The sequence below is a fragment of the Phyllobates terribilis genome, unplaced genomic scaffold, assembly GCF_046119375.1.
Source record: "Phyllobates terribilis strain yellow unplaced genomic scaffold, ASM4611937v1 Scaffold_1__5_contigs__length_1240528914, whole genome shotgun sequence".
Taxonomy (NCBI): domain Eukaryota; kingdom Metazoa; phylum Chordata; class Amphibia; order Anura; family Dendrobatidae; genus Phyllobates; species Phyllobates terribilis.
The window spans coordinates 14689261-14707420 of record NW_027362761.1 but is presented as its reverse complement, the minus strand read 5'-3'; the positions used below and the strand labels follow the sequence as shown (position 1 = coordinate 14707420).

General features: G+C 40.2%; 1 protein-coding gene across 3 annotated transcripts in view; it reads right to left on the bottom strand.

The window, feature by feature from the left end:
- Nucleotides 1–18160, bottom strand: part of PALM (paralemmin) — a 157388-nt gene that overhangs the window by 14255 nt on the left and 124973 nt on the right. The window lies entirely within an intron of this gene.

Here is an 18160-nt window from a genome sequence, read left to right as displayed (position 1 = left end):
TCATCACTTCTTATCAGAGCCAGCTTGGGGGCACATTGTGCACTCAGTGTCTTTTTCAGGCTGATTCCGCCCACAATCCACCTGAAAATGTGCCCCATAAAATGTACATAATACATAGCAATGTCAAAATGGGGTTGCTGTGCATGTGTTCCACTTTATGTCACTTCTTTAAACTGCTTCAGGTTTCGAAACCCTGAAGCGGTTAAGCTGGGTCATTCTTCGGGTGGCTTCTTTTTACATTATAGATTCAAAGAGGAGGAGCTACACCGCAAAAACTGTCAACACCGCCAACATAGCAACTTCAGCGTTGCATACACCCTTACATTAGGAACCTGTACATATCCAGTCCTACTCAAACCTGAGGACTCCAAACTGATACATTGCAGCTAACTGCCTCAATAACGTCTGCAGCTGTTGATAAAAAATGTAGCACACAGAGCATTGCTATTGGACATACTCTTCAATATAAGTGTGATGTTCAGAATGTTCCACTCATTGCATATATTATATCTTTTAGTACACATGGAATAAATAATAGTTAATAAAGAATAGTTAAATGGGTCTGGTCTTCAGGTCTAAGAAGAAAAATCTGCAACTGCTCTATGTGACTACAGACTTCGGAATCATGACAGTGTGCAATGTGATGTACGCACTGTCACTAAATTCACTGTATACCCCATGACAGTGGGCGGTCACGTGACCACATGTATTCTATTTATATACTCGTGGTCATGTACCGACACGTCTCACCCGGTTTCTCTCAATTGTCCTCTATTGAGGGCAGCCGGATTAGACTAGTTGACGCGTGACCGCAAATATACAAATCACATATGTGTGGTCACAAGACCGCCCACTCACATGGGGAATACAGAGGAATCTTGACAGTGGGAGCATCACTCACTGTCACAATTTGGCAATCTGTGGTCACATACACTGTGTACACAATTATTAGGCAATTTGCATGTTTGATGAGTAATTTTATTATTGAACAACTAAAGAGCTGTTGGTGAATCCCAAAAGGTTAACAAAACCAGAATATTTATGAAAGTAAAAGTGAGGTTTTGTCTTTTTTAAGAGAATATCTATGTGTGCAGAATTATTATGGAATGAAATGAAAAACGTAAAATATCCCATCTCAATAGTTTTTTTTATCTGTTAGAGTGAGAATAAAACCCAAGCAGCTCAAAAAGCACAAAATACATTTCTGACATTTCAAAAAAATTCAGCGACCAATATAGCCACCCTTATTTTCAATAACAGTCATAAGTCTTCCATCCATGGAGTCTGTCAGTTTCTTAATCTGTTGATGATCAACTTTTTTGGGCAGAACCAACCATAGCCTCCCAGACACTGTTCAGAGAGGTGTAGTAGTGTTTTCCTTCAAAGTCAATTTCCTGTTTAAGAAGTGCCTACAAGTTCTCAATAGGGTTTAGGTCCAGAGAGGAAGGGGCCATGTCATTATTCTTTCATCTTTTAAAGGGAATGTGTCACCCCCTGGGAGATATCAGACCTCTACTATGGGCATACAGGTGATAGAAAAGTAAATCTATACTTACCTCCCATGGAGCACGCTTTGTTTCTTCCTTGCCCGCACTGTGCCACACTGGCTAACCAAGCAGTAGAGAGTTTCAGTGCATCCGATGGAGCATTTTCAATCCATAAAAAACCTTGAAAAATCGGTCTTCAGTATTTCTTGACCGAGTCTTGACGTTCCACCGCCTGTGTCTTGTTCAGTGGTGGTGGGGTTTCAAACCCCCTTACCTTGGCCCTGTCTCTGATCACTGAGCACCTTGTACTTCTGGGTACTCCAGAGAGGCTGCAGTTCTGGAATATGACAGTATTGGAGGATAATGGGTTCCTAGTCACTTCAAGTTTGATTCTTCCCGAATCTTTGGCAGTTAATGTGTCTTTTTTTCTCAATACGTTGTTTTGCAGCCCTGGTGACTATTTGCATCAAACCTTCTGATGGTTTTGTGATCATGCCTCAATATCTTAGCAATTTCAAGTGTGCTGCATCCCTCTGTTCGACTTGTAATAATCTTGGTCTTTTCAGTGTCAGTTAATCTCTTTTTTGGAAAACAAGCTGCCTAATAATTCTGCACTTCTTCATAAAGGGTGTTGATCAGGGTTGCTAACTTGACTTTTTATTTTTCTAGACAGCTTATCAAAAAATCATGGACAGACAATATTTTTTTACGGACACATTCGAAAGCTATAATAACTTATTATGATTATAAGTGATACATGTTTAAAGTCCATAATTCTCATAAGAAGACATCAGCTGCATTCACTGTGAAATGATGATAATTATAGTAAAAATAATCTGTATAAATTTCTTCAAAAAAATCATGGATGCCTTATTTTATTTTTTACAGAGAGGGCAAATAAAGTGACCAATTTATACTGACTGTCCTGGAATTTCCAGATGGTTGGCAAACCTGGTGTTGATAATCTTAGGCCTCACCCTCTGTTATTACACAAATATACATCTTTTGATCTGCTTCAACCAATGAGCATTCAAGTTTATATAGCAGGAAAATCTGCATAAAAATGATGATATTATCAAAATACAGATACTAATAATTGTACACACAGTGTAGTGAGACTGCAGAAAACCCCTTAAAAATATATTTTCTGTTCATATTGGCAATTTTTCTGCCATACGTGTGTGTCCTGTTACGGTGTGTGCACACAATGACCCCGATTCATCAAGAATGATGAGGGGGCGTGGTGGAGTCAGACGTACACCTGTTAATGAATCAGGAGCATCTTAAAAGTGGCATGTGCCGCGCCACGAATCTTACTCCAGCCAGGAACTAGTGTAAGTTTTGAGGTGTTAGGTTCACTGTGCCCCATCCCAGCTATGCCAATTTTGGCGTAGCTGGCTGAAACTCCAAAAGTCGCAATCATTTGTGCAACTTCCCAATGCACAAAAATTTTGGTACTCTTCAAAGCATTTTACACAAGTTTTTTTGTGGTAGAAAAGCTTTGAAGAATCAGGGCCAATGTCTTTTTCAGGCTGGCGAATCTGCCAAGCTTTTCAATAAACGCCAGTGGGTTTTTTTTGCATTTCTGAAGGCTTTTCCGATGTTTTTTGAGTGGTTTTCCATTGTTTTTGGGGCATGTTTTCTCGACTGCTTTCTGTTTTTTACTAGTGTTTTCTGGAGATTTTCCTTTAACGCCATTCAACATTAAAGAAACCACCAATGATTTTTTAAGCAAATATGCTGGCAAAACACTCAAAAAGACCCCCAGGAGTCCCATCTCCCACTTGATGTGTTTTGAGCATCTTCAAAACAGGAAATGCCTGAAGAATTGTCAGCTCACTTCATTTACCTGAGTGGTGTCTGTCGAAACCTGAAGTGGTTACAAGAAGCTCTACAGATGGAAGACATGAATAGTAAGTTGTTTTTACACAGAAATGTAAAAAAAAATATCATTATTTTGGGGACTTAGTCAGCGCTTTTTCAGGTGGTTATCAGAGCAAAATCCCCCTGAAAAACACGTCTGATACCTATACACTAAAAAGAATGTATATTAATATGTATGGCATTATCTTGACTTTCCCATAATTTCAGTCATCAAAGAAAAGAAGAATTCAATTTCAACATACATGATCCTCTGTTCTCGAAGGAGAAAAGCCACCCATTCTAGGGTGGCCAGTCCCAGTGGTGGATATTCCACTGACCCTCAAGTTATTATCTATGCACAGGACACTGGGAATAACTGCCATAGGGTTCATTCAGGTGAGTGTATAATCTGTCCATGTGCACCATGGACGACACTCCGAGGTCGCACAGACCCATTATAGCCAGTGCACATGGCCCATTTTCCATTTGGACCAATGGAGTGTGTGAAAAAACTTATTTGGTCCATTTTCTAGAATAATATATGCAATATAAAGGCAATTTCGGCACCTATCTGCAACGCGAACAACCGTACAGAGTCAGTCACGTTCACAATTTGCAAATATGAATGGCTCGTTTTTCCATATGACAGTCGGAACCCCGCTATAGTGTAGCCATACGCATCAGAACATACAAAATGGGGAGAAGCTTAGGAGTCACTGTCAAGTAAATGAGTCTGTGGCTACCTTAATAGCCATTGTGCACTCTAACCCTACACTCTGCATTTGTATTGTTAGTACCGAAGGACAGACTTGATTATAAGACAATCGTGTATTATGAAAGTATAATGATGAAGCTGTTTAATACTCTAATAATGCGTGTTTTACTATTGCCTGCAATAAACTAATCACTGATATCATGGACGTCGATAACAAAAGACTCTATTGTATACAGTTAATATAAAATACAATAATGATGTGCCAGGTCATTTGTGACTATAGGTTAGCTATAAGCTGCAAGATAAGAGGTTTTCACTTACCATACACAGTAGGCTGGGTTCTCACAAAAGATTTTTCCATCCACTACTAATCCAATGCTAGTTGGAAATGATTAATAATAATAATAATAATCTCTTTATTTATATAGCGCCAACATATTCCGCAGCGCTTTATAATTCAGAGGTTCATATACAAAAGTCATAAGTAACATAATTAAAGATAATACAGTAATCAAAGCAAAAATAACAATGATTGAATGATTCAGTGCTTTAGCCAGATCATAAGAATAGCACAAGTGACCAAGTGCTTAATCCCTTTAAAGCCCATGACGTACTATTCCATACCTGCGCCCTGGGCTTTAAGAGCCTGGTACGGAATAGTACGTCATGGCGATCGCGCCCGCACACATGCTGTGCGGGCGCGATCACAGCTGACACCCGGTACTATGTGCAGGGAGCGGTCCTGCACCACTCCCGGCACATTAACCCAAGCAATGCTGCGATCGAAGTCGATCGCAGCATTGCGGTGGCAAGGGGAGGTGATCAGTATACTCACCTCCTCTTCCGGCCTCCAGCGCTGTCTGCCGCGGCTTCCTGGATGTTGCCATGACGACCCGATGTCATCATGACAACCCGATGTCGTCATGACAACATCCGGGTCACCAGACAGCAGTAAGATAGTTTGGTCATGCGCACTGCATGACCAAACGATCTTCTCCCTGTCCAGCGCTGACAGCCTGTATAGCACAGGGATGGTGCTCCATCCCTATGCTATGCAGGCGATCAGAATAAAAAAAGTGAAAGTCCCATAGTGGGACAAAGTATAAAAGTTAAAAAAGTATCAGAAAGTGAAAAAAAAAAAAAAAAAAAATTGCAAAAATAAAAAAAAAAAAAAAAAAAATAATCCATCAAAAATAAAAATATAATGTACCCATCAATAAATATTATTATGAAAAAAAAACAAAACAATAAAAGTACACATATTTGGAATCGCCACGTCCGGAACGACCTGACCTATAAAATTGTCCCACTAGTTAGCCCCTTCAGTGAACACGGTAAAAAAAAAAAATAAAAAACAAAGCAAAAAACAATGCTTTATCACCATACCGCCAAACAAAAAATGGAATAACACGCAATCAAAAAGACGAATATAAATAAAAATGGTATCGCTGAAAGCGTCATCTCATGCCGCAAAAAACAAGCTGCCATACAGCTCCATCAGCCGAAAAATAAAAAAGTTATAGCTCTCAGAATAAAGCGATGCAAAAAAATATTTTTTTCTATAAAATAGCGTTTATTGTGTAAAAGCGCCAAAATATAGAAAAACAATATAAATGTGGCACCGCTGTAAACGTACTGACCCGAAGAATAAAGCTACCTTATCAATTTTACCACACGCGGAGTAGAATAAATTTTTTTAAAAAAACAACAATTCCTGAATTGTTGGTTTTTGTTTATTCTGCTTCCCAAAAAACGGAATAGAAAGCGATCAAAAAATGTCAGGTGCCCGCAAATGGCACCAATAAAAACGTCAACTCATCCCGCAAAAAACAAGCTGTCACATGACTGTGCCAAAATCTGGAAAAATTATAGCTCTCAAAATATGGCAATGCAAAAACTAGATTTTACAAAAAATGTGTCTTTTAGAGTCTGACAGCTGTCAATAATAAAAACCCGATATGAATCTAGTATAGCGGTAGTCTTAAAGACCCGAAGAATAAAGACGTCTAGTCACTTATACCGCACGAGGAACGGCGTAAAAAATAAACTCTCGGGTTAGGGTTGTGCTAGGGCTAGGGTTGGGGTTGGGGTTGGAATTTTTTTTCAAAAGTAAAAAAAAAAAAAAGATGACGATATGGCGACTAGGGTTGAGCGCAAGTGCTCGCTACTTGAGGTTGCATCGGGTGCTCGGGTATGCACTGAGTATCGCGGGTGCTCAAGTGACATGCTCGAGTCTCCGCCCCATATGCTTCGGGGCCAAAAAATCCTTGCGGGGATTGCCTGCCATGTCTAATAACCGTGAAACATGTGGGTGGGGACTCGAGCATGTCACTCAAGCACCCGCGATACATGGTGCATACCCGAGTACCCGATGCAAACTCAAGTAGCGAGCACTTGCGCTCAAGACTAATGACAACTTATTCAATATGATGACCTAATGTTATCAAATTCTGTGTCGTACCTCTGGGTTCAAAATGTTCACTATATCCCTTGATAAAATCCTTGAGGGGTGTAGTTTCCAAAATGGGGTCACTTGTGGGGGGGTTTCCAATATTTAGGCACATCAGGGGCTCTCCAAACGCAACATGTTGTCCGCTCTAGATTCCAGCCAATTTTGCTTCAAAAAGTCACACAGTGCTCCTTCACTCCTGAACCCTGCCGTGAACCCAAACACCGTATTTTCCCCACATATGGGATATTGGCGTACTCAGGAGACATTGCACAAAAGTTTTTGGGGTCCATTTTCTCCTCTTACCCTTGTGAAAATAAAAAAACTGGGGCTAAAACATAATTTTTGTGGAAAAAGTTTGATTTTTTTATTTTCACGGCTCCATGTTATAAACTTCTGTAAAGGACTTGGGGGTTCAAGGTGCTCACCACACATCTAGATAAGTTCCCTGAGGGGTCTAGTTTCCAAAATGGTATCACTTGTGGGGGTTTTCCACTGTTTAGGCACATCAGGGGCACATCCGCTAATTATTCAAGCAAATTTTACATTCAAAAAGTCAAATGGCGTTCCTTTCTTTCCGAACCCTGCCGTATGCCCAAGCAGTGGTTTTCCCCCACATATGGGGTATCTGCTTACTCAGGAGAAATTGCAAAACAAATTGCATGGTGAAATTTCTCCTGTTACCCTTATGAAAATGCAAAATTGGGGGCTGAAAAACATTTTTGTGGGAAAAATGTGAAAATTTTATTTTTACGGCTCAATGTTATAAACTTCTGTGAAGCACCTGGGGGTTCAAGGTGCTTAACACACATCTAGATAAGTTCCCTGAGGGGTCTAGTTTCCAAAATGGTGTCACTTGTGGGGGGTTTCGACTGTTTAGGCACAATAGGGGCTCTCCAAACGCAACATGGCGTCCGCTAATTATTCAAGCAAATTTTACAATCAAAAAGTCAAATGGTTCTCCTTCCCTTCCAAACCCTGCCGTGCGCCCAAACAGTGTTTTTTCCCCACATACGGGGTATCTGCGTGCTCAGGGGAAATTGCACAACACATTTTGGGGTCCATTTTTTCCTGTTACCCCTGCAAATATAAAAAAAAATTGGGTTTAAAATAACATTTTTGTGAAAAAAGTTAATTGTTAATTTTTTTCTTCCACATTCCAAAAATTCCTGTGAAGCATCTGAAGGGTTAATAAAGTTCTTGAATGTGGTTTTGAGCACCTTGAGGGGTACACTTTTTAGAATGGTGTCACTTTTGGGTATTTTCTGTCATAAAGACCCCTCAAAGTCAATTCCAATATGATGTGGTCCCTAAAAAAATGGTTATGTAAATTTTGTTGGAAAAATGAGAAATCGCTGGTCAACTTTTAACCCTTATAGCTCCCTAATAAAAAAAAAATTTGGTTCCAAAATTGTGCTGATGTAAAGTAGACATGTGGGAAATGTTATTTATTAACTCTTTTGTGTGACATATCTCTCTGATTTAAGGACATAAAAATTAAAATTTTGAAACTTGCAAAACTTCAAAATTTTCGCCAAATTTCCATTTTTTTCACAAATAAACGCAAGTGATATCGAAGAAATTTTACCACAATCATGAAGTACAATATATCACGAAAAAACACTCTCAGAATCAGGGGGATCCGTTGAAGCGTTCCAGAGTAATTACCTCATAAAGTGACAGTGGTCAGAATTGTAAAAATTGGCCTGGTCATTAACGTGCAAACCACCTTGTGTTGTAAAGGGGTTAAATACTGTTGTTTCTGCTTTTTTTCATACTAGATTATCCAATAATCAAAGTGGGGGAGATGAGTGGATTCTAGACATATTTGGTATTGCTTACCAGTACAGAGAATAAGTTCATACTGATCACAAAGGGTTAAAAACTCAATCTGTATTAAGCCCCCTTTATATGTACGTGTTTCTGGTACGTGCGGCGTCTATTTTCACAAGTACCGGAGACACGGACACAGGTATTATAATCTATGGGGCTGTGCAAATGTCCGTGTTTTCACACGGACCTCGTGTCCGCGTTACCCATACAGAGACATGTTTGTTTTTTACCAGAAGCATGGATCTATGAGTTCGTGTAAAACACGTATCACACATGGGTGACATCCGTGTGCCACGTACCAGAATATAATGCATTCAAGAAATTACAGATTTGTAAGTGATATGCAAAGATGATAGATAGATACTAGAGCAGCGTTCCCCAACTCCAGTCCTCAAGAGCCCACAACAGCTCATGTCTTCAGGATTTCCTTACTATTGCACAGGTGGTGGAATTAATAACTGTCCAGGTGCTGGAATTATTAACTGTCCAGGTGATGGAATTATTAACTGTCCAGGTGATGGAATTATTAACTGTCCAGGTGATGGAATTATTGACTGTGCAGGAGATGGAATTATTGCCTGCCCAGGGGATGGAATTACTGACTGTGCAGGGGATGGAATTATTGACTGTGCAGGTGATGGAATTATTAACTGCCCAGGGGATGGAATTACTGACTGTGCAGGGGATGGAATTATTGACTGTGCAGGTGATGGAATTAATAACTGTCCAGGGGATGGAATTATTGCCTGCCCAGGGGATGGAATTATTAACTGCCCAGGGGATGGAATTATTGCCTGCCCAGGTGATGGAATTATTGCCTGTCCAGGTGATGGAATTATTGCCTGTCCAGGTGATGGAATTATTGCCTGTCCAGGTGCTGGAATTACTGCCTGTCCAGGGGATGGAATTATTGACTGTGCAGGTGATGGAATTAATAACTGTCCAGGTGATGGAATTATTAACTGTCCAGGTGATGGAATTATTAACTGTGCAGGTGCTGGAATTATTGCCTGTCCAGGTGATGGAATTATTAACTGTCCAGGTGATGGAATTATTAACTGTCCAGGTGATGGAATTATTGCCTGTCCAGGTGATGGAATTATTGCCTGTCCAGGTGATGGAATTATTGCCTGTCCAGGTGATGGAATTATTGCCTGTCCAGGTGATGGAATTATTGCCTGTCCAGGTGATGGAATTATTAACTGCCCAGGTGATGGAATTATTGCCTGTCCAGGTGCTGGAATTATTGCCTGTCCAGGTGATGGAATTATTAACTGCTCAGGTGATGGAATTATTAACTGTCCAGGTGATGGAATTATTAACTGTCCAGGTGATGGCATTATTAACTGTGCAGGTGCTGGAATTATTAACTGTGCAGGTGCTGGAATTATTAACTGTCAAGGTGATGGAATTATTGCCTGTGCAGGTGATGGAATTATTAACTGTCCAGGTGATGGAATTATTAACTGTGCAGGTGCTGAAATTATTAACTGCCCAGGTGATGGAATTATTAACTGCGCAGGTGCTGGAATTATTAACTGTCCAGGTGATGGAATTATTGCCTGTCCAGGTGATGGAATTATTAACTGTGCAGGTGATGGAATTATTAACTGTCAAGGTGATGGAATTATTAACTGCCCAGGTGATGGAATTATTAACTGTGCAGGTGATGCAATTATTAACTGTCCAGGTGATGGAATTATTAACTGTGCAGGTGATGGAATTATTAACTGTCAAGGTGATGGAATTATTGCCTGTGCAGGTGATGGAATTATTAACTGTCCAGGTGATGGAATTATTGCCTGTGCAGGTGCTGGAATTATTAACTGTCCAGGTGATGGAATTATTGCCTGTGCAGGTGATGGAATTATTGCCTGTCCAGGTGATGGAATTATTAACTGTGCAGGTGATGGAATTATTAACTGTGCAGGTGCTGGAATTATTAAGTGTCAAGGTGATGGAATTATTGCCTGTGCAGGTGATGGAATTATTAACTGTCCAGGTGATGGAATTATTAACTGTGCAGGTGATGGAATTATTAACTGTGCAGGTGATGGAATTATTAACTGTCCAGGTGATGGAATTATTAACTGTGCAGGTGATGGAATTATTAACTGTCAAGGTGATGGAATTACTGCCTGTGCAGGTGGTGGAAATATTAACTGTCCAGGTGATGGAATTATTAACTGTGCAGGTGCTGGAATTATTAACTGTCAAGGTGATGGAATTATTGCCTGTGCAGGTGATGGAATTATTAACTGTCCAGGTGATGGAATTATTAACTGTGCAGGTGCTGGAATTATTAACTGCCCAGGTGATGGAATTATTAACTGTGCAGGTGCTGGAATTATTAACTGTCCAGGTGCTGGAATTATTAACTGTCCAGGTGATGGAATTATTGCCTGTCCAGGTGATGGAATTATTAACTGTGCAGGTGCTGGAATTATTAACTGTCAAGGTGATGGAATTATTGCCTGTGCAGGTGATGGAATTATTGACTGTGCAGGGGATGGAATTATTGCCTGCCCAGGTGATGGAATTACTGACTGTGCAGGGGATGGAATTATTGACTGTGCAGGTGATGGAATTAATAACTGTCCAGGGGATGGAATTATTGCCTGCCCAGGGGATGGAATTATTAACTGCCCAGGGGATGGAATTATTGCCTGCCCAGGTGATGGAATTATTGCCTGTCCAGGTGATGGAATTATTGCCTGTCCAGGTGATGGAATTATTGCCTGTACAGGTGCTGGAATTATTGCCTGTCCAGGGGATGGAATTATTGACTGTGCAGGTGATGGAATTAATAACTGTCCAGGTGATGGAATTATTAACTGTCCAGGTGATGGAATTATTAACTGTGCAGGTGATGGAATTATTAACTGTCCAGGTGATGGAATTATTAACTGTCCAGGTGATGGAATTATTAACTGTCCAGGTGATGGAATTATTGCCTGTCCAGGTGATGGAATTATTAACTGTGCAGGTGATGGAATTATTGCCTGTCCAGGTGATGGAATTATTGCCTGTCCAGGTGATGGAATTATTGCCTGTCCAGGTGATGGAATTATTAACTGCCCAGGTGATGGAATTATTGCCTGTCCAGGTGCTGGAATTAATATTGCCTGTCCAGGTGATGGAATTATTAACTGCCCAGGTGATGGAATTATTAACTGTCCAGGTGATGGAATTATTAACTGTCCAGGTGATGGCATTATTAACTGTGCAGGTGCTGGAATTATTAACTGTGCAGGTGCTGGAATTATTAACTGTCAAAGTGATGGAATTATTGCCTGTGCAGGTGATGGAATTATTAACTGTCCAGGTGATGGAATTATTCACTGTGCAGGTGCTGAAATTATTAACTGCCCAGGTGATGGAATTATTAATTGCGCAGGTGCTGGAATTATTAACTGTCCAGGTGATGGAATTATTGCCTGTCCAGGTGATGGAATTATTAACTGTGCAGGTGATGGAATTATTAACTGTCAAGGTGATGGAATTATTAACTGCCCAGGTGATGGAATTATTAACTGTGCAGGTGATGGAATTATTAACTGTCCAGGTGATGGAATTATTAACTGTGCAGGTGATGGAATTATTAACTGTCAAGGTGATGGAATTATTGCCTGTGCAGGTGATGGAATTATTAACTGTCCAGGTGATGGAATTATTAACTGTGCAGGTGCTGGAATTATTAACTGTCAAGGTGATGGAATTATTGCCTGTGCAGGTGATGGAATTATTAACTGTCCAGATGATGGAATTATTAACTGTGCAGGTGCTGGAATTATTAACTGTCAAGGTGATGGAATTATTGCCTGTGCAGGTGCTGGAATTATTAACTGTCCAGGTGATGGAATTATTGCCTGTGCAGGTGATGGAATTATTGCCTGTCCAGGTGATGGAATTATTAACTGTGCAGGTGATGGAATTATTAACTGTGCAGGTGCTGCAATTATTAACTGTCAAGGTGATGGAATTATTGCCTGTGCAGGTGATGGAATTATTAACTGCCAGGTGATGGAATTATTAACTGTGCAGGTGATGGAATTATTAACTGTGCAGGTGATGGAATTATTAACTGTCCAGGTGATGGAATTATTAACTGTGCAGGTGATGGAATTATTAACTGTCAAGGTGATGGAATTATTGCCTGTGCAGGTGGTGGAATTATTAACTGTCCAGGTGATGAAATTATTAACGGTGCAGGTGCTGGAATTATTAACTGTCAAGGTGATGGAATTATTGCCTGTGCAGGTGATGGAATTATTAACTGTCCAGGTGATGGAATTATTAACTGTGCAGGTGCTGGAATTATTAACTGCCCAGGTGATGGAATTATTAACTGTGCAGGTGCTGGAATTATTAACTGTCCAGGTGATGGAATTATTGCCTGTCCAGGTGATGGAATTATTAACTGTGCAGGTGCTGGAATTATTAACTGTCAAGGTGATGGAATTATTGCCTGTGCAGGTGATGGAATTATTAACTGTCCAGGTGATGGAATTATTAACTGTGCAGGTGCTGGAATTATTAACTGCCCAGGTGATGGAATTATTAACTGTGCAGGTGCTGGAATTATTAACTGTCCAGGTGGTGGAATTATTGCCTGTCCAGGTGATGGAATTATTAACTGTCCAGGTGATGGAATTATTGCCTGTCCAGGTGATGGAATTATTAACTGTGCAGGTGATGGAATTATTGCCTGTCCAGGTGATGGAATTATTAACTGTCCAGGTGATGGAATTATTAACTGTCCAGGTGATGGAATTATTAACTGTGCAGGTGATGGAATTATTAACTGTGCAGGTGATGGAATTATTGCCTGTCCAGGTGATGAAATTATTGCCTGTCCAGGTGATGGAATTATTGCCTGTCCAGGTGATGGAATTATTGCCTGTCCAGGTGATGGAATTATTAACTGCCCAGGTGCTGGAATTATTAACAGTCCAGGTGATGGAATTATTAATTGTGCAGGTGATGGAATTATTGCCTGTCCAGGTGATGGAATTATTGCCTGTCTGGGTGATGGAATTATTGCCTGTCCAGGTGATGGAATTATTGCCTGTCTGGGTGATGGAATTATTAACTGTCCGGGTGATGGAATTATTAACTGTGCGGGTGAAAGAATTATTAACTGTCCAGGTGATGGAATTATTAACTGCCCAGGTGATGAAATTATTAACTGTCCAGGTGATGGAATTATTAAATGTCCCGGTGATGGAATTATTAACTGCGCAGGTGATGGAATTATTAACTGCCCAGGTGGTGGAATTATTAACTGTGCAGGTGCTGGAATTATTAACTGTCCAGGTGATGGAATTATTAACTGTGCAGGTGCTGGAATTATTAACTGTCCAGGTGATGGAATTATTAACTGTGCAGGTGATGGAATTATTGCCTGTCCAGGTGATGGAATTATTAACTGTCCATGTGATGGAATTATTAACTGTCCAGGTGATGGAATTATTGCCTGTCCAGGTGATGGAATTATTGCCTGTCCAGGTGATGGAATTATTGCCTGTCCAGGTGATGGAATTATTGCCTGTCCAGGTGATGGAATTATTAACTGCCCAGGTGATGGAATTATTAACTGTCCAGGTGATGGCATTATTAACTGTGCAGGTTCTGGAATTATTAACTGTCAAGGTGATGGAATTATTGCCTGTGCAGGTGATGGAATTATTAACTGTCCAGGTGATGGAATTATTAACTGTGCAGGTGCTGGAATTATTAACTGCCCAGGTGATGGAATTATTAACTGTGCAGGTGCTGGAATTATTAACTGTCCAGGTGATGGAATTATTAACTGTGCAGGTGCTGGAATTATTAACTGTCAAGGTGATGGAATTATTGCCTGTGCAGGTGATGGAATTATTAACTGTCCAGGTGATGGAATTATTAACTGTGCAGGTGATGGAATTATTAACTGTGCAGGTGATGGAATTATTAACTGTCAAGGTGATGGAATTATTAACTGCCCAGGTGATGGAATTATTAACTGTGCAGGTGATGGAATTATTAACTGTCCAGGTGATGGAATTATTAACTGTGCAGGTGATGGAATTATTAACTGTCAAGGTGATAGAATTATTGCCTGTGCAGGTGATGGAATTATTAACTGTCCAGGTGATGGAATTATTAACTGTGCAGGTGCTGGAATTATTAACTGTCAAGGTGATGGAATTATTGCCTGTGCAGGTGATGGAATTATTAACTGTCCAGGTGATAGAATTATTAACTGTGCAGGTGCTGGAATTATTAACTGTCCAGGTGATGGAATTATTGCCTGTGCAGGTGCTGGAATTATTAACTGTCCAGGTGATGGAATTATTGCCTGTGCAGGTGATGGAATTATTGCCTGTCCAGGTGATGGAATTATTAACTGTGCAGGTGATGGAATTATTAACTGTGCAGGTGCTGGAATTATTAACTGTCAAGGTGATGGAATTATTGCCTGTGCAGGTGATGGAATTATTAACTGTCAGGTGATGGAATTATTAACTGTGCAGGTGATGGAATTATTAACTGTGCAGGTGATGGAATTATTAACTGTCCAGGTGATGGAATTATTAACTGTGCAGGTGATGGAATTATTAACTGTCAAGGTGATGGAATTATTGCCTGTGCAGGTGGTGGAATTATTAACTATCCAGGTGATGAAATTATTAACTGTGCAGGTGCTGGAATTATTAACTGTCAAGGTGATGGAATTATTGCCTGTGCAGGTGATGGAATTATTAACTGTCCAGGTGATGGAATTATTAACTGTGCAGGTGCTGGAATTATTAACTGCCCAGGTGATGGAATTATTAACTGTGCAGGTGCTGGAATTATTAACTGTCCAGGTGCTGGAATTATTAACTGTCCAGGTGATGGAATTATTGCCTGTCCAGGTGATGGAATTATTAACTGTGCAGGTGCTGGAATTATTAACTGTCAAGGTGATGGAATTATTGCCTGTGCAGGTGATGGAATTATTAACTGTCCAGGTGATGGAATTATTAACTGTGCAGGTGCTGGAATTATTAACTGCCCAGGTGATGGAATTATTAACTGTCCAGGTGATGGAATTATTAACTGTCCAGGTGATGGCATTATTAACTGTGCAGGTGATGGAATTATTGCCTGTCCAGGTGATGAAATTATTGCCTGTCCAGGTGATGGAATTATTGCCTGTCCAGGTGATGGAATTATTGCCTGTCCAGGTGATGGAATTATTAACTGTACAGGTGATGGAATTATTAACTGTGCAGGTGATGGAATTATTAACTGTCCAGGTGATGGAATTATTAACTGTCCAGGTGATGGAATTATTAACTGCCCAGGTGCTGGAATTATTAACAGTCCAGGTGATGGAATTATTGCCTGTCCAGGTGATGGAATTATTAATTGTGCAGGTGATGGAATTATTGCCTGTCCAGGTGATGGAATTATTGCCTGTCCAGGTGATGGAATTATTAACTGTCCAGGTGATGGAATTATTAACTGCCCAGGTGCTGGAATTATTAACAGTCCAGGTGATGGAATTATTGCCTGTCCAGGTGATGGAATTATTAATTGTGCAGGTGATGGAATTATTGCCTGTCCAGGTGATGGAATTATTGCCTGTCTGGGTGATGGAATTATTGCCTGTCCAGGTGATGGAATTATTGCCTGTCCGGGTGATGGAATTATTAACTGTCCGGGTGATGGAATTATTAACTGTGCGGGTGATGGAATTATTAACTGTCCAGGTGATGGAATTATTAACTGCCCAGGTGATGAAATTATTAACTGTCCAGGTGATGGAATTATTAAATGTCCCGGTGATGGAATTATTAACTGCGCAGGTGATGGAATTATTAACTGCCCAGGTGGTGGAATTATTAACTGTGCAGGTGCTGGAATTATTAACTGTCCAGGTGATGGAATTATTAACTGTGCAGGTGCTGGAATTATTAACTGTCCAGGTGATGGAATTATTAACTGTGCAGGTGATGGAATTATTGCCTGTCCAGGTGATGGAATTATTAACTGTCCAGGTGATGGAATTATTAACTGTCCAGGTGATGGAATTATTGCCTGTCCAGGTGATGGAATTATTGCCTGTCCAGGTGATGGAATTATTGCCTGTCCGGGTGATGGAATTATTAACTGCCCAGGTGATGGAATTATTAACTGTCCAGGTGATGGCATTATTAACTGTGCAGGTTCTGGAATTATTAACTGTCAAGGTGATGGAATTATTGCCTGTGCAGGTGATGGAATTATTAACTGTCCAGGTGATGGAATTATTAACTGTGCAGGTGCTGGAATTATTAACTGCCCAGGTGATGGAATTATTAACTGTGCAGGTGCTGGAATTATTAACTGTCCAGGTGATGGAATTATTAACTGTGCAGGTGCTGGAATTATTAACTGTCAAGGTAATGGAATTATTGCCTGTGCAGGTGATGGAATTATTAACTGTCAAGGTGATGGAATTATTAACTGTGCAGGTGATGGAATTATTAACTGTGCAGGTGATGGAATTATTAACTGTCAAGGTGATGGAATTATTAACTGCCCAGGTGATGGAATTATTAACTGTGCAGGTGATGGAATTATTAACTGTCCAGGTGATGGAATTATTAACTGTGCAGGTGATGGAATTATTAACTGTCAAGGTGATGGAATTATTGCCTGTGCAGGTGATGGAATTATTAACTGTCCAGGTGATGGAATTATTAACTGTGCAGGTGCTGGAATTATTAACTGTCAAGGTGATGGAATTATTGCCTGTGCAGGTGATGGAATTATTAACTGTCCAGGTGATGGAATTATTAACTGTGCAGGTGCTGGAATTATTAACTGTCCAGGTGATGGAATTATTGCCTGTGCAGGTGCTGGAATTATTAACTGTCCAGGTGATGGAATTATTGCCTGTGCAGGTGATGGAATTATTGCCTGTCCAGGTGATGGAATTATTAACTGTGCAGGTGATGGAATTATTAACTGTGCAGGTGCTGGAATTATTAACTGTCAAGGTGATGGAATTATTAACTGTGCAGGTGCTGGAATTATTAACTGTCAAGGTGATGGAATTATTGCCTGTGCAGGTGATGGAATTATTAACTGTCCAGGTGATGGAATTATTAACTGTGCAGGTGATGGAATTATTAACTGTGCAGGTGATGGAATTATTAACTGTCAAGGTGATGGAATTATTAACTGCCCAGGTGATGGAATTATTAACTGTGCAGGTGATGGAATTATTAACTGTCCAGGTGATGGAATTATTAACTGTGCAGGTGATGGAATTATTAACTGTCAAGGTGATAGAATTATTGCCTGTGCAGGTGATGGAATTATTAACTGTCCAGGTGATGGAATTATTAACTGTGCAGGTGCTGGAATTATTAACTGTCAAGGTGATGGAATTATTGCCTGTGCAGGTGATGGAATTATTAACTGTCCAGGTGATAGAATTATTAACTGTGCAGGTGCTGGAATTATTAACTGTCCAGGTGATGGAATTATTGCCTGTGCAGGTGCTGGAATTATTAACTGTCCAGGTGATGGAATTATTGCCTGTGCAGGTGATGGAATTATTGCCTGTCCAGGTGATGGAATTATTAACTGTGCAGGTGATGGAATTATTAACTGTGCAGGTGCTGGAATTATTAACTGTCAAGGTGATGGAATTATTGCCTGTGCAGGTGATGGAATTATTAACTGCCAGGTGATGGAATTATTAACTGTGCAGGTGATGGAATTATTAACTGTGCAGGTGATGGAATTATTAACTGTCCAGGTGATGGAATTATTAACTGTGCAGGTGATGGAATT